General features: G+C 40.7%; 1 pseudogene; it reads right to left on the reverse strand.

The window, feature by feature from the left end:
• Window positions 1-3,980: 3,980 nt before the first annotated feature.
• LOC114890610 lies at window positions 3,981-8,966 on the reverse strand (annotated as a pseudogene).
• Window positions 8,967-18,440: the final 9,474 nt, after the last annotated feature.

Consider the following 18,440-nt stretch of genomic DNA (forward strand, 5'->3'; position numbering starts at 1 on the left):
AAGGTACATGAGGAACAGGCTGTTGCCTAATTATAGAAGGAAAGATAGGAGTTAAGTTTGCTGAATTGGATCAGTTTATCAGCAGGGTAATGGCATTCCAAGGTACCTGAAAATCCTGCAAGAGCAAGACCCCATTCATTACTATGTTGAAAAAGCCAATTTTGTTGACTAAGTGAATAAGGGATAATAATTTGAGAAGGTTCTATACTTATAGTTTGTAAGCATCTAGTTCTACCTTGCATTATTAAATTACTAATAAGTTCATAATAAGGGTTAATAACTTTAGAGGGTGTAGTTTTCATATGAATCTATTCAATAATTCCAACAGTTTGCCATAAGATGGCAGTAGGCACATGAGGAGTTGGACAAATCATTAAGAAAATTGGAAGGTGAGTATGAGCTCTAGTTAATTGTGTAGACCTGATAGATCTATTTACTATTTGTAAAGCTTGAAATCCTTCTGGAGTCACAGAGCGTGAAGAAGAAGGATCTGAGTCACCTTTAAGAATATCAAACAAAGGCTGTAATTGAGCAGTAGTAAGTTTTAAGGAAGGCCTTAGCCAATTAATATCTCCAAGTAATGTTTGAAAATCATTTAATGTTTTTAAATTATCAACTCGAATTTGCAGTTTTTGAGGCCTAATAGTAGTGTTATCAATATATTTTCCCAAATATAAAAATGGAGATTGTCTTTGAATTTTTTTTGAGGCAATGACCAAGCCAAATGATTGTAAGGACTGTTGTAAAAATTGAAAAGCAGTCTCTAATAAAGAAATATTATCAGTGGCTAAAAGTATATCATCCATATAATGTATGAGATATAACGATGGAAACCTTTTTCTCACAGGAGTCAAGGCCTGAGCCACATATTTTTGGCATAATGTAGGACTATTTGCCATGCCCTGAGGCAATACTTTCCATTGAAATCTCCTCAGGGCTTCCTTAAAATTTAAGGAAGGCAAGCTAAAAGCAAAATGTTTTCTATCTTCAGGAAACAAAGGAATAGTGAAAAAACAATCTTTTAAATCTATAACTAAAAGATGATAATTGTGTGGTATGGCTGTTGGAGAGGGTAGGCCTGGTTGAAGAGCTCCCATTATTAGCATAGTTTTATTAACAGCTCTTAGATCCTGTAATAACCTATATTTTCCGGATTTTTTCTTGAGGAGTATTCCAAGGACTACTGGAAACTTCTAAATGTCCTAATTGTTCCAGTATTAATTGTTCTCCAGCTTCTAATTTCTCCTTTGTGAGGGGCCATTGGTCCACCCATACAGGGTCATCAGTCAGCCAAGTAATTGGATCAGCAGTGAGTGGAGGAGAATCCAAGGCCCCTAAGAAAAACCCAAACCTTGTCTATCATTTTTTATTTTCACATCAATAGGATAGACAGTTCCTTGTTGATTTGTTCCCAGCCCTTTTGTGGGAAGAAATCCTTGATCCAACATCATATTAGAGACTTGAGAGTTTGGACTATAAAGTAATACTCCCATTTCTTTTAATATATCTCGGCCCCAGAGGTTTAAAGGCAGCCCAGGCAAAACATAAGGCTGGAAGTATCCTGAATGGCCCTCACTATCTTGCCATAATAAAAACTGACTACTTTGCATAGGAGAAGAACTTTGTCCTATTACGTGAAGTTCTGTAATAGTAGGACTAATGGGCCAATGTTTAGGCCAGTGTATCTGCGTCATAACAGAGACATCAGCTCCAGTGTCTAACAAACCTGAAAAAACCTTTCCATTAATGGTTCATTTCATTTCTGGACGTTCTTTCCCTATCTTCTGAATCCAGTAGGCAGCATTAGACGATCCAAAAGCCTTTGTTTCTCTCTTTTGATGTTGTCAAATTTGTCCATGAGGTGCAAAGGGCAAAAGTAGCAATTGTGCAATTTTATCACCAGGAGAAATAGTTATTATATTTTTAATAGTTTGTGCCATGACTTTTATTTCTCCTTCGTAGTCAGAATCTGTGACTCCTGGCATAACAGTTAAACCTTTCATGGTGACACTACTTCTTCCCAATAATAGTCCCATCAAACCCTTGGGTAAAGGTCCACAGATGCCCGTAGAGAGGGCCTGAGGACCCATTTCAGGAGTTAATACATATCGGGCGGAGGTACTGAGCTCCAGTCCTGCGCTTCCTGGTGTTGCTCTGGAGAGCGAGGATATTGTATGTTTTTGTTTTTGGTTAATGTCTGATTGATAATTTGAGGAGGATACACAGACATTGCCCTTATTATTTGTTGGGGCCGGGGAAGGCCCCGGGAGGAGTTCCCCGACAGTGGTGGCCCATCCTTGTGGGCCACTGAGCAACCATCTTGTGCCCAATGTTTTCCCCTATTGCATTTAGGGCATAAACCAGGGATTTTCTGACCATCTGGAGGTTTTTGAGTAGGGAAGGAAGGGCTAGGGTTAGAATTAAAAGATCTACATTCTCTAGCAAAATGACCTGCCTTTCCGCATTTAAAACAAGTCTTTGTTTTCCTTTGACTGTTTTTAAACCCCACTTTAGTTAATGCTGCAGCCACAGCAGCACCCTGTATGGAAGTAGCCCAATGTCTGCACAAAGGCGAATATAATCCTCCCATGTTCCCCGTTTTCTCCAAGGTCGAATCGCAGCCTGACGTGCATTATTAGCATTCTCAAAAGCAAGCTGCTTAACTACAATTGTACCAGTGAGTCCGTCCACAATGAGTCTCCCCACCGCCTGTGACAACCTATCTACAAAATCAGCATATGGTTCATCAGGTCCCTGTCTAATTGTTGAAAGATCCTCAGTTTTGTGTGTAGAAGGTCATTTCCTCCAGGCTTGTAATGCCAAATGATTTATTTGAGGATAAGCAACAAAGGGATAAGTTAATTGATCTTGTAAAGAAAGATATTGTCCTTCCCCAATCAGCATATGATAATCAACTGGAATATTATGGGCAGCATTCTTTTCTGCTCGTTCAGCAGCCCGTTCATAAAAATCAAACTTCCATATTAAATAATCTCCACCATTTAAACAAGCTCCTGCAATAGACTTCCAATCGGCGGGGGGAAGAGCTTCTCCTGTCAACCATAGCAGTAGTAAAAGGAGCAGTGGGCCCATATTGAGCACAGGCAGATTTTCAATCTTTCAAAACTTTAAAAGGGAGAGCCTGATGCTCCCTAGTAGCTTGTTGAGGATTATTAGAATCAGGTCTTTCTATGATGGGACAACGGAAAATAGGATCTTCTCCTCGTTTTATTGCTCCTTGTACAGCGCGCTGCAAGGGACTGAGCATTTTTACAGATGTAGATTTTTGAGGAAGACAGTCCTTATTAACCTGCAGCTTTTTCACTGACTTATCTATCATAGCCATTAGAAAATCATCCTCAGGATATTTCTCTCTTTTATGTTTAAAAGCCTCATCTGTTAAGTCCAAATGTTCCTCTTCATCTAAAATATTTAAATTAATTAGCTCTTTCGGTTTAGGAAGTGGCGACACAGTAGCTGATAAAACAGTCTCTCCTTCTGTCAGAGGCTTATGTTTTTCTGACTTTACATTCAAATCAACACTATCATGAGAAGAATCTAAACATATTTTTATCAGAGTCCACAAACTATATGTAACAACAGGAGTATGAGTAGGCCCTTGAGACTCATAATAATTTTTTAAATCTTCTCCAACTTTCTGCCAGATTTCTATGTCAACAGAGCCGCCATCAGGAAACCAGGGAGATACACCACGGATATGCTGTAAAAATTCAGTCAACCATGAGGTAGAAACTTTATTACCCCGAGCTTTAAGCATCGAAAGTAAAACCTGAGCAAATAATTCACACTCCTTTGAGCCCTTTTGCCCCATCTTATTTTACTTCTGACTATTGCCTTATGCCTCTACTAGTTTCACTTTTACTGGTGGCCACACATATTTTGCGTAAGGGTTCCCTTACCTGCACTTTCTTTTTCTTTTAATTGCCTTCACGCTTCAGGTCCCTGTTCGAGTGCCACTTGCCGCGGACCAGCCGGAGAAAGAGGATCTCACCGCCCAGGGTCAGAAGGGAAGGGGTAAGGAACTGAAGTAGCACCGACGGATGGGGTCAGAAGGACCAAGACAACTGATGGTTGCAAGGCAAATTTTATTATGCTACAGTTGCAGATTATATAGACTAGAAATCGGAAGGTTGCCAGATGGTGGTTTACATTATCTACAGACTGTCTCGGCTCAAGGTTAAATTCCCTGGGAGAAAACCCATAAAACCAGAAGCATCAAAAATAACCTGCATGTGCAGGGGGGAGACAGCTTTGTTTGTCTCATTTTACATTCTTTCTGATCTCTGGGCCCTGGTGATTTATCTCCCATGGAATGGAACAAAGAGGGGAACAAGTAGGGACAGTCCCTTCGAGCAGCGGCCGCATGCCTGGCATGTCCTTACCTGCTCTCAAGGCTGACTGCTTCCCACACATATGTTGCCTTGTTTAAGCCTCAAGCCCTCGATCCTTTGTTGAAATACAGTAATTTCATTCCTATGGTTTTCAGTACCAAAAACTCAGCCTCCAGGAGGGCTAAAGTCTAATTTGTACTCCAAACCAAGTAGCAGTGCAGTTCGCTACTACTGAGGCTGAATCCATAAAGACTTCAACACCACGTCCAGAAGACAAGTTATTATATATAATACCCTAGAAGGTCTGAAACATAATTATCATATACATAGCTGGTCCTTCAGAGCTTTTTACCTATAAACATGTTTTTTGATGAAAGTTATTTAATGTACTGGAGATAACTGTGACTTACTGATCAAATATTTGAATACTTATACTTACCTGGGATTTCATTTCTGCTGAAAGAAAAAGGAAGAACAGGACTCACTAAAAAAAAAACAAACTTTAGCAATGAAAGTAAAAATCTTAACACACACTATCACTTTTGGAAGCAGCATAGAGGGGCAGTCAACGGTAAAACACTGGTGAAATAGGTCAAAACTCTGGGCCAAAAATCCATTATTATTATCATCAGTGACAGCACCACAACTGTGCCCTTCAGAATTAATAATCGCTCCTAAGAAACTTCATTTGGCATCAGAAGATGTGTTTAAGAGAAACACTCTGGGAGGTTTTGAATCAGACTTGGTTTTTTGTTCGCCAAGTTACAGGAGAATTTTTAAAGTGGGGGGAAGGGAAGAAGGAAGCGGACCAGGAAAAGAATTTAAGCCATCATCTATAAACCAACAAAACACTGATAGTTCCAAACATTATGTCACAAACTAAAATGACTGATGTAGGCTCAAGTGGTTTATAAAACCTATAAAAAGACTACACCAGCAAAGTCCCCATTTATCTGTAGAGTTCAGAAACTAAAACAAGGAATATTTTAGCTTAAAACCTTATCTCAAGAGAATCATATACACTTCACATGAATAAAAATACCTGAAACCAAACATTTTTAAAAGCTCCAATACCCAAAATATAAAGAAAAATATTAATCCAGAAGACTCAATCAATCCAGGATAATCACAAAACGGCTGGGCAATCTCTATCTCCCTTCCACACTAACCATCCATCCCATGGAAGACCAAGGGAGATCAGACCTTCCAGACTTACCTTCCAGACCTTCCAGACACCTGGCTGCTGCAAAATTCTATGGAGACTCCTTGTGGAACAGCAGTTTCCCATCTCTTGTGTCTCTCCCTATCACGATCATGATCATGCAGGAAGCAAGTCTGGCTGTGCTATTTCTTATCATTGTCTGTCACCCATCTGCAACATGGTATTGTACGGATAAGGAAAAAGTAGTTCCCTTTCCCCCAGAAGGTTGAGGCTCAGGTACAGGGTAATTCTCCTGTGCACACAGTCATTATTTAGGCCGACTCAGTGACTTCAACAGGCTTAATCATGTGATCAGGTTTGTTGCCAGCTGCGTAATGCTCCCACATCTGTAGATAGAGCCGCTCTAGGTCCATTGTGTATTGTCTGGTGTTGAACAGAGGGCTAGATGTTCTCTGCTTCCAGACTTTGCCACGAATTTTCTTCAGGTATTCTAGATCAGTTCCCAGTTTCACAGCTATGTCTTCATATTCTTGTCTATTTTTAGCAATAAGCTCAAGACAGCCTAAACAAGTGAGCTGGGAAGCTGCAACTCGGGAAGCAAGAGTCTCTCCTGGCATAGTCACCATGGGTGTCCCTGACCAAAGGACATCCATCCCTGTGGTGTGTCCATTACAGAGTGGAGTGTCCAAGCAGACATCAGCCAGCTGGCCTCGCCGAACATGTTCCTCTTTAGGAGCAACAGGTGAAAAAATGATACGGTTCTGGGGAAGGCCCATATTTTGTGCGTACTGTTGAATATTAGGTTCTCCTACTGCTGGAAAACGCAACAGCCACAGTACACTATTGGGAACACGCTTCAGAATATTTGCCCACATCTGCAAAGTAGATGGGTCAATTTTATATAACTGATTGAAGTTACAGTACACAATGGCATCTTCCGGTAACCCGTACTGAGAACGTGTGGTTACAATAACGGTACGCGGAACCTCCTCTCCAGTGGCAGCCTTAATGTTGATCTGGGTAGTTGCCAGTCCATTGCTAAGACTGAATCCATTAATTGTTATCTGAATTTGTCCTCTGTTAATCATTTCAATAACTGCCTCTGCAGTAGTATTCATAGGAATGACAGGCATATTAAGAGCTGTATTACTGCTGTCTGCGGTGTCTCCTCCATCAGGACATTTCATCTTGACAATTTGCACATCTGGGAGACTATCAAGAAATGCTTTGAGGTCGATGCCATTCAGCACAATCCGATTGTCATAAATGTGCCCATTGGACTTAAAATCGATGACTGCTTTCTTCTTCAGGTGGGGGAACATATTGGCATGATCACCAATAAAGAAAGTATGGGGCATATAAGCCAGTTTCTCAGAATACTGCTCAGCAACTTCAGCAGGTGAAGTTTCCTGATCAGTGATGATATAATCCATGAAAAGCACGCCACTGGTCCCAGGGTAGCCCAGCCACATTGCCTGAATAGGAGCTGGCCTGAGAGCAAAGAGTTCATTTCGAGCACCCCTGGTATAACCATTCATATTTACAAGGATGTGTATACCATCTTGATGGATGCGATCAGCTGCTTTCCCATTGCATGGAATCTGAGAAAGATCAATGAAATGATGGGCTTCTGCCATCACCTTCGCTCGGAAGTTTGTGCCATCATCTGGGCTCAGGGCATAACAGAAGACCTCAAATTTATCAGGATTGTGCGTGCCTGGAATAGACTGCATAAGATGAGAAGTAGGATGATTCCCAAAGTCAGAACTCACGTATCCTACACGCAGTCGACCATCACTGAGCTTCAAGTCTTTTGGATGTTCGTACGGGGGTTTATGAAGGACACTGATCTCGTCCAAGCAGAGGTTCCCATGGCTCTCAGCAATAGCCTTCCTGAAGCCATGAGAAAGAGGATAGAGCATACTATGATGAGGCTGCACAGAAGGCAACCTATTCTTCTCCAGCTGGTCAGCCACAATGCTGACCAACTTCTTCATTCGCTCATCATAGTCTGTCCAATCACAGACAATCTGCAGGCAATGAGCCAAATCACAATAAGCGTCAGGAAAGTCAGGTTCAAGCTTCAGAGCAGTGCGATAAGAAGCAATTGCTTCTGGAATATTCCCTGAATACTTGTGAATGGAAGCCAGATTGCTGTGGGCATCCGCAAGTGCAGGGTTAATCTGAATGGCACGAGTATAACACTGCAAGGCTCCCTGAACATCCTGCATCTCCTTTAGAGTGTTTCCCATGTTACAGTAGGCGTCAGCAAAGGTAGGACTGATTCGAACAGCCTCCTTATAATGCATCAGAGCTTCCTGCAGTTTTCCCTGCTGCTCCAATACACTTGCTAAATTTGAATGGGCAACAGCAAACTCTGGGAAGACTTCTAACGCTTTACGATACAAGCGAACTGCCTCTTCAATGTTTCCCTGGTCTCCTTTGATATTGGCCAGGTTATTCAGAGAGTCTGCATGGGTGGGGCACAGCCGCAGAGCTGTATTATAACAATCTTCTGCTTCGGCAACACGGCCCTTCTCTTCCAGAGCGTTGGCTAGGTTGCAGTAAGCATCAGGGAAATGTGGTTGCAATTCAATAGCTCGCCTGTAGGTGTCTATTGCCAGATCCATCAGGCCTTGCTCATAGTATACACAAGCCAGGTTGGCACGTACCACTGCATGATTTGGGCTCAAGCTTAGGGCACAAAGGTAAGCTGCCACAGCTCTGTCAAAAATCCGTGCCTCTTTCAAGACATTTCCTAAATTGATATAAGCATCCAGAAAATTGGGGTCAAGGGTGACAGCCTTTTCAAAGTGATGAATTGCAAGCCAAATCTCCCCTTGTGCATTGAAAACACAGCCAAGATTACTCCAAGCTACTGCAAAGTTCGGTTGCGTCTCCACTGCTTTCAAATAACATGCCTTGGCTCCTTCCAAGCGACCCAGGGCTTTGAGCAGGTTCCCCAGGTCACTGCGAACACAGTACAAATCAGGATTGCACTGAAGAGCAGAGACGTAAGCTTGTACTGCCCCTTGCATGTCGCCTGCTGCTACCAAAGCGGCTGCCAGGTTAATATAACCATCGATGAAATCTGGTTTGAGATGCAATGCATGCCGGTAATGCTCCATTGCTTCCTGCAACTGCCCTCTTTCCTTGTACACATTCCCCAAATTCGAATAGGCTTCTGCCAGAAGAGGGTTCTGTTTAATTGCCAGAGTACTAAAGTGGGCAGATCTGTCCAGCCTTCGACACTGGAAGTGTAGAGATGAAAGTAATAAAAGTACTCCAGTATTGTCAGGCTCTTGTCTCCACAGCTGCATGCAGTGTCTCTCAGCTGCCTCAAAATCTCCTGCCTGATATTCTCGATGTGCCAACTCAGCTAACCCTTGGAAGGAAAGCATACGTTTCGTTGGTTCTGTGCTGTCGGCCACGGTGCCCACAGAAGACGCCATCTGGAGCTTCTGGAGAGAGTGAGAAAAGGGGGTAATTGAGTCCCGCTGCCGCCACTGCCGGCAAGAATGTTTCTAGAGGTAGCAAATACGAGGGCAGCAGCCGTACCACTGCTTTGGCAGGCTTAAGCGGCGGCAACAGTTACAGGCACCGAACCTTAGGAACTCTGGTTGGCCATCTACCTCTCACGCTCTTGAAATCTTAATTCTTAACCCTGCCCTCTTCCACCATTTTTCTCCTAATCAGGGAATAAAAATTACCTATACACTTGCCTTAGAAGAAATCAAAAGTCAGTAGTCCAAACACTTTTTAAATTTTTGTTTTCTGTCCAGTTGGAAAGGAAATACATGATTGACTTTACTTCATCATTCATGTAGTCAATGTGGAAAACATTAGGGCCGTGTATTTCAATACAGTAAGATCAGAAAATTTTAAATTGGCCTTCCCAAACCACTAATAAGTAACCAACGTTGTATATAATGCTCAAATCTTAGAGACTGAGTTTGATATCTTAAAAGTTTTGAAAGGATTAGCTAATTTCTCCTCATCATATTTCTCATGCCTCAAACCCGAGTATTACTTTTTTAAAAATAAATCTATTTATCTTTATTTATTTTTATTTTGGCTGCGTTGGGTCTTCAATGCTGCGTGCAGACTTTCTCTAGTTGCGGCGAGCGGGGGCTACTCTTTGTTGCGCTGCCCGGGCTTCTCATCACAGCAGCTTCTCTTGTTGTTCCACAACTCTATGGGTTCCTTTTTAGGTCCTATGAAGAACCCTAGGAATTAGTTCATGGAATTATAAGTTTTTGCAAAATTGTCAAAAGTGAGATATTTTAACTTCCATCAGGTAAGACCAGCGTCTCTTTCTTTGCCAATTTTCCTTCTATCATATTCCGCTATGTTGGATCATAGTGGAATGGCCACAGGCTTTTTTGAAATCTGGCTAAGGAGATTTTCTTTTTTCTGTGGTACGCGGGCCTCTCACTGTTGTGGCCTCTCCCGTTGTGGAGCACAGGCTCTGGACGCACAGGCTCAGCGGCCATGGCTCACGGGCCTAGCCGCTCCGCGGCATGTGGGATCTTCCCGGACCGGGACACGAACCCGTGTCCCCTGCGTCGGCAGGTGGACTCTCAACCGCTGCGCCACCAGGGAAGCCCTAAGGAGATGTTTTAAGTGAGGCTATTATGTGATTTTCAGACACCGCCGTATGTAATTGACTATATACTATCCCATTACAGGAATAACTTCCAGTACTCATACTGACTACTCTACTGACTTAACCTAGCACAAGACACAGAAGCATAAGGACAAAAACCACCTTACAATATAGCCATATCTTGCACTTCACAGCTCTCAAAGCATGTGCGTTTGAAGAAGAAAAAAAGAACTGAAAAGTACAAAACCAGAAGCTATTCTGTGGAAAATTATTTCAATCATCAGGCATGTGAAAGATAAGTCAAAGATTCAGTTCTCATCAATGCTTAGTCAAAACGGAAATTTTCTTCTGTCAGGAATATACTCCAGGGGCTTCCCCGATGGCGCAGTGGTTAAGAAGCCACCTGCCAATGCAGGGGACAAGGGTTCGAGCCCTGGTCCGGGAAGATCCCACATGCCACGGAGCAACTAAGCCGGTGTGCCACAACTACGGAACCTGCGCTCTAGAGCCCGTGAGCCACGACTATTGAGCCTGCGAGCCACAACTACTGAAGCCTCCGTGCCTAGCGCCCGTGCTCTGCAACAAGAGAAGCCACCGCAGTGAGAAGCCTGTGCACCGCAACGAAGAGTGGCCCCCAGTCCCTGCAAGTAGAGAGAAAGCCTGCGCACAGCAACGAAGACCCAACACAGCCAAAAATAAATAAATAAATAAATAAATGAATATACTCCATCAACAATGTGTGTAATGGAATGGTGTGAGTATTTTATCAGAATCCCTGTAATGCACAGACCTATAGCAGTACTGAAATCAGTAATGCATTTATAATAGTAAATACTTATGAGGAAGTAATCCATAGAGGTTTTCTCAAAGTTAACAATGAAAATTAATGTGACATTATCAATAATAAATTGTGAAGCTGAAATAAACTTTTCTAAACTATTAATAACTAGAAGCAAATTCTAATCAACCATGTTACAAGAAATCTATGTCTAAAAACTGCAAAGTTTATTTCTTAAAATTTTATTTCGAAAATACATAAACTGTCGTATGAGGAGGCAGTTAAAGAATATATAGCTAAAAGAGTGGGGGAAAAGTTTTATAGAGACACATCTGGCAGTAGTTAATTTTTAAATGTCATTTTTCTAGATTTTGTGACACCTATAGTATTGATATTTGAAAGCATTTAAAAAATTGTAATTTGAAGAGTTGCTACTTCCAGGTAGAATAAAATATTTTGAAGCAAAACAACGTTTCCACTGAGAAAAACAAAAAAAGCCAAATAAAATAGCCAGCATTCAATCAAAAAGTTCTAGACAAACCAAGAGATAGAATCATATGGCTAAAATTCTAAGAAAAGAACAGATAATACAAAAATATTTATATAAGATATTGTGTATCTTTATCAGGAAAAGTCTTTATCAAGAAAAGACTTCAAAATCATCAGAATTAATATTATATTTTATTTATTTGTATGTTATATTTACATATAGATATTTATATATTTATATAAAGAACTTAAAGATAAAGCCCTAGTTAAGGCAGTGACAATAGCAGTAGCAGTGGGAGTGAAAAGAAATGGTTATATTCAAGCATATTTTGTCAGGAAAAGTCCAAGATCAAATGTCTGACTGCATACATGGGATGGATAGACGGAGTGGGAAAAATCAAAGTTAACTATAGAGGTTCTAGTGAAGATGGGGTTGCCGTCACCCAACCCAAGGGGCTGCGATCATCCCCAAGGTCTAGGAGACTCAAAGGGAAGGTCATGGTCAGAGGCAAAGTTAATTGGTGGGAAAATAAGACTCCCAGTCTCTCCATCTCCTTATACCAGTTTTTTTTTTAACATCTTCATTGGAGTATAATTGCTTTACAATGGTGTGTTAGTTTCTGCTTTATAACAAAGTAAATCAGTTATACATATGTCCCCATATCTCCTCCCTCTTGCATCTCCCTCCCTCCCACCCTCCCTATCCCACCCCTCTAGGTGGTCACAAAGCACCGAGCGCATCTCCCTGTGCTATGCGGCTGCTTCCCACTAGCTATCTCTTCCTTATACCAGTTTTGTTTTTCTGCTCATATACGTAGCAGCATTTCATTCAAGGGGAAAGTCATTGATCTGACTGGTCAAATTAAACAACATAGTTCAAGGCACATTTACAGTGGTTAGTTCCTCCACAATTTAGAAAGTCACATTCACAATTTCCCTCTTCCTATGCCGCGGAACACATTGGCCATTCCTCCAAAGTTTCCACTCCACAGAGTGGACCAGAGATGACGTTAGCCCAGAACTGAGAGCTTGGCATGAGATGGTGTCAGCCCCACGTAGAGCTCTGGCATAAGTTATAACCCAACCCAGGTCTACAGAGAGCTCTGCATGGAATCCTGGGAGTAAACTCAGCCATAATAATGTGATTCTGTTTTTCATTTGCTTTTCTTCCTTGCTTCACTTTCCCTGGCCACTCTGACAAACAAACTTTCAGGCATTCCTGGGCCACTCACTAACTTTATTCCATTTAATGTCATCCAGATTCCCAAGAAAATTACTAACTATAAGGAGGGAAATTTGGAACATGGTGAGTTTTAGATGCCTGAAATATACAGGTCATTGAATCCAGTTAAGTAGCAAATTATCTGGATCTCAAACATGCCAGTAGAATAGCAGACTAAGCTCAATTTAATGTACTCTTACTGGAGACACATGTAAATTCTGGGTCAATTTTGAACAAGTTAAAAGCACCTAGCTGAGATTAAAAGAAAGAAAGGAACACCTGCATGTTTCAGAAAGTAACAGAGAAATTAAATCCAGAGAAAGAAGAGCGGACTGATGTCTGTGGGCTCCGTTCCTTAGTATAGGCCTTATGTAAATAGGGGCTGGAGCTAGAAATCTAACATTACCTTGAGGCCGGGAATTTAGACTCAGGATGGAACAATACTGAGAAGTTGGTACAGATATCCTACAGAAATTTCATGAGGAACTGCTTAGTCCGTTAAGAGGGCCAAGGGCGGTGGTGAGGAAGATTGATATCTCTTGAAAACCTTCAGGTACAGAAAACATCAACACCTCTGAAAAGTAGGCCTGTCCTTCCCAGCGTTGTGACGGCCAGGTTGTCACTAACCTGTAAGGCCCTGTATGAATCAGAAACTGCAAGGAGAGTAATTCAAAGAAAAACAGATGCAGGATGGGTGTGGCAATAAATCCTAGGACCCTATCAGAAACAAAATTAAGACCACTCTAAAGGGAAATTTTAACAAACCAGAGCAGAGAGTATCCTAACCAGAACAGAATAATAATTCTGAGGAAGTTACTTTAGTTATTTAAGTAATATTCAATGCATTTCCATGGCCAGGCCCTTTTGAAGAATTCTAAAACATATACGAACAATTCGTTTACATCTTATATATCCGACCATCCAGAGCAAAATTCACTTAAGTACTGTACTGGTGGAAATTGGGCAGCACTATGGAGACAATCAAAAGGTGTCTACCATCAAAAAACATCCAGGTAAGAAAGAGAATGTCTAAGTTTTAATTATCCTGTGGTTTATTGAAATCTTTTGGAAACCCAAAATAGAGAAAACCTAGGAGGCAATGAAGACTTAAATCTTTAGAGATTTATCAACTCATCTATAAAAGCTTTATTAATCTCTTCTTTTAATATCATTCCTGAGAGGTATAAATGTGTCCAGTGATAGGGTTGAAGAAGCCTGAGAGAATTTCAATTGTTTACTATTCTTGGTCAGCTATTAAGACCTTTCAGGAGCATCTTGATTTTCATGGCATCATCCAACAAAAAGCAGGATATTTTACAGGAAGTCCTGGTCCACTTTTTGGCTTGCTTTTGTGTTTATGTTTTTGGTTTTCTCACATTGGGCGGTACATTAGGCTACCTATTGCACACTCCCTCATTCATGCATGCATTCATTCAAACAATATTTACTGAGTTGAGATATTTAATTAACACCCAATAAATGATGTTTAGATGAATGAATGCGCTTTTTATCAAAGTAAGTGTAAGTACTGAGAAAAATTACAGAATGTACGATCCCAGCCCCACAAAAGCGTATAATTGTGTTGAGGATATAACACATGCTGGTGAAATAACTAATATATCATATTGGACAGCTTCTAAGTTCAAAAATGAGTTTTTATAAATAATCAGAGCCTAAGGAGGACAAAGAAGGGACAGTTCATTATGGGTTGAATCTATCAATAAATGTACATTTCAGATGAGATTTGAGATTGACCTTAAAGAAAGGACTTAGATATATGAACAGAGAACAAAAAAGGCATGGTGATAGCATGTGCATAGATAGTGTGGCCAATATTTACGTTCTTCATTAAAGACAGTCAGAGATAACCCAAATGTAACTGTTTCCATGGGTCCATTCTCAGTATCCAAACAAAACGGCAAATCCTATCTTAGTAAAACTAATGAAAAACACAGTCTTTAACAAAGACATTGTGAAGGAAAGGGGGAGAGAAAGGCTTGCATCCCACACCACACAACAAAACTTATTTAATTATTTGTTTCATTTTCTCCCTCTGAAAATTTCCTCTCCCTCTCTCTGTACGTCTCTCTTCTCCCACATCTGGCCACACTCTACCAGCCACCTTTCCAGATCTTTCCACAACTCTCCATCCTAGTCTCATGATGCCACAAGTTGAACATCTCACAGGTCTCCAGGATGCATCCTCATCACTTATTCCACAAAGACAAACAAAGGACACTTCTCAGGATCACGTTTCTTGGAAGGAAGAGGTCACGAGGAGTGATTATAAATAATATAAGGTGGAGAGCAGTGACTTAAAATACCATTTTTTCCTCTTAGAATGTGAATACAGGGAACTTTGGGAAACTAGAAAATCTAGAAAGGATTCATTGATAATTATTTATTTTCAATGAATAAAATAAAATGTAATAATACGGCTAAACTCTGACAGTTTAACTTTTTCAAAAGTTGCTTTCACACACCTTCACTATTGGGATGTTTGATAAACACATCTTTCTTCTTTCTTTGCAGATACTGGCACCAAACTTTCAAACAATAAGAACCTTCCCGTAAGTCCCTTGCCAGGCAAGATTAACGTATAACAATCCAAACAGGTTTTTGAAGAAGAGAACTGGTTGAAAGCACAGGAAAAGAGCTGGGTTTCTCTTTTTTCAACAGTCACATAATGAGTAATGTGGCAATTGGTTTACAAAGTCTCTCTCCATGAGGGGCTAAGGTTAAGATTAGAACTTCTGAGGCCAGAAGAGCAAAATAACTACAACAACCCACATATTTTCAAGAGCCGCCCTTTGGATGTGAGGGATTGATTTTGCCCACGCTTTTTTCAGCAACCCAACTGGTGTCTTTAGTAAATGACGTAAGAGAATACAGTGTGGCCAAGAAGGCTTAGATTTCCTTAGCCCCAAGTCAGATATTCTCAAGTGACTGTCCACTCAAATGAAAAAGAGAGATTTACAAGAGGAAACTGGATACAACTGAGTGTACTTTTATTTCAACCCTTTACCTGAATGTTTTGTTTTGTTTTCAGTTCTCCACTGAAGTTGCCTACATTAATATATTTTTAAGAGCATTTCCTTAAGTTGAAGTATTCATTCAGTATATTCATTTACTATAATTGAGAAAAGCCAAATGACTTAGGCAAATTCATTTCTATATTGCCACAGCAGTGTACTGTGAACTAAATGACACCTGGCAGTTCTTTCCTCAGATACTAACTCAATTAGAAGGCAGAACAAGGATACCTACCCATTCAGGGAAGGAAAGGTCACTTAGCCTCTGTAGCTGTCTTAGGTCTCTTATCATCACAGTAACAAACTGAAGACTAAAAACCACACGATCACCTCAATAGATGCAGAAAAAGCTTTTGAAAAAATTCAATATCCATTCATGGTAAAAACTCTCCAGAAAGTGGGCATAGAGGGAACATACCTCAACATAATAAAGGCCATATATGACAAGCCCATAGCTAACATACTCAATGGTGAAAAGCTGAAAGCATTTCCCCTAAGATCAGGAACAAGACAAGGATGCCCACTCTCACCACTTTTATTGAACAGAGTTTTGGAAGTCCTAGCCACAGCAATCAGACAAGAACAAATAAATAAAAGGACTCCAAAATGGAAAGGAAAAAGTAAAACTGTCACTGTTTGCAGATGGCATGATACATAGAAAATCTGAAAGACACCATCAAAAACCTATTCGAGCTCAAACATGAACTTGGTAAATTTGCAGGATACAATAGATTTCTATATATAAATTTTGTATTTCTATACACTCACAGTGAACTATCAGAAAGAGAAATTAAGGAAACAATCCCATTTACAATCGCACAAAAATGAATAAAATACATAAGAATAAACCTGCCTAAGGAGGTAAAAGACCTGTACCCAGGAAACTATATGACACTCAGAAAAGAAATGAAAGATGACACAAACAGCTGGAAAGATATACCACGGTCACGGATTGGAAGAATTAATATTGTTAAAATGACCATCATACCCAAGGAAATCTACGGATTCAATGCAGTCTGTATCAACATATCAAGGGCATTTTCCACAGACCTAGAACAAATAATTTTAAAGTTTGTATGGAAACACAAAAGATGCTGAATAGCTAAAACAGTCTTGAGAAAGAAGAACACAACTGGAGGAATCATGCTCCCTGGCTTCAGACTGTGCTACAAACCTACAGTAGTCAAAACAGTATGGCACCGGCACAAAAACATCCATCACTGGAACAGAATAGAGAGCCCAGAAAGAAACCCATGCACTTATGGTCAATGAATCTATGACAAAGGAGGCAAGAATATGCAATGGAGAAAAGTCTGGGCTTCCTTAGGGATGGTTTCATCAATTAATTTGTTTTCTTAAATGGACCATACTTTTCCATGTCTTTGTATACCTTGTGAGTTTTTTGGTTGAACATTTGGCTTTCAAATATTATAATGTGGTGTCTATGGAAATCAGATTCTCCCACTTTCCCAGGGTTTTCTGGGCTTTTGATTGTTGAAGGCTGTAGTAGTCTGTTTGTTTAGGGACCTTTCCAAACTAGCTTTGCAATGACTGTAATGACTTTGACTTTCCAAAATAGCTTTGCAATGACTCCTTATCGTACGTAGGCACTGAAGTCTCTGTTCCTTTAGTTCATGTTTAGCTAATGTTTTGACAGAGATGTCCTTGAATTCCTGCACCTAAGACAAACAAAAACAAATATACACAAGCACATCCACATGCACACTCAAAACCACACACCTCTCCCCATTGTGCAGATTGCTGGATCACTCCTTCAACATTTAGCTGACCTGCACTGAGTTCAGGGCTCAGCCCATGGTGAAAGCTTAGAGACTCCTCTGGTGTTTTCAGAACACGCATCTTATCTTGAGTATGCATGCGGCTTTCCTAATTTCTCTGGACACATGTGTACTTTTTGTATGTTCTAAGTTCCCAAAGAATCTCCCCCAACTTTTGCTCCTGCATCTTATGTGGTCTATTGTATTTCAATGCACAGTCTTCTGCCCCAGCCACCTGTGCTTTGTTAGTTCACCTTGCACTTTTTTTCAGCAATGACCGCTGCTTTTCCAGACTGTGTTCCAGGTTAGCTAAGACAGAGATAAGCATCTTGTGTCAGTCCTTCAGGTAGCTCCCAGACAGGTTAGAACAGATACACATAATAATCTGAGAGTACGGTCTCTTCTGCTCCCTCCTGAAGCAGGACTGAGGGTCCCATACTACGAATGGTCTGCCGCTACTTTAAGACTATCACTGCATTAAGACTCCAGCACTTTAAGACCATCTCTACACTAACAGTGGATGGGGCAAGGGCAAGTAAAAATGCCACAAAGCTTTCCTGCCATTTTCCAATTGCCTCTTCCCTGGTTCAGTATGTGTGTGGTTGCTGTAAATCTTTGGCTGATTTCAGGACTAAGAGAAACTCAAGGAACCCCACAACAAGAAACAGTATAATCAAACTCTCAGATGCCAAAAGACAGAGAAAGAATCTTTTCTCCCAAAGGAGAAAGAAAAAACAAATTTGTTACAAAGCAGGGATCCTCAAAAAGATTCATAGCTAATTTTCTATCTGAAACCACGGAAGCAAGAGGCCAGACATATGTAAAGTGCTGAAAGAAAGAAACTGTCCACCAAGAATTCTATATTTGGCCAAAATGGTTTCAAAACTTAGGGAGAAATTAACACATTCCCAGATGAACAAAGGCTGAGGGCGTTTGTTTTACAACTTCCTAACACTGCCCTATGACAAATGCTAAATTGAACCTTCAGGTTGAAATGAAAGGACACTAGACAGCAACTCGA

Source organism: Monodon monoceros, unplaced genomic scaffold (genome assembly GCF_005190385.1).
Source record: "Monodon monoceros isolate NGI ecotype Baffin Bay Population unplaced genomic scaffold, NGI_Narwhal_1 Contig6033_ctg1, whole genome shotgun sequence".
Taxonomy (NCBI): domain Eukaryota; kingdom Metazoa; phylum Chordata; class Mammalia; order Artiodactyla; family Monodontidae; genus Monodon; species Monodon monoceros.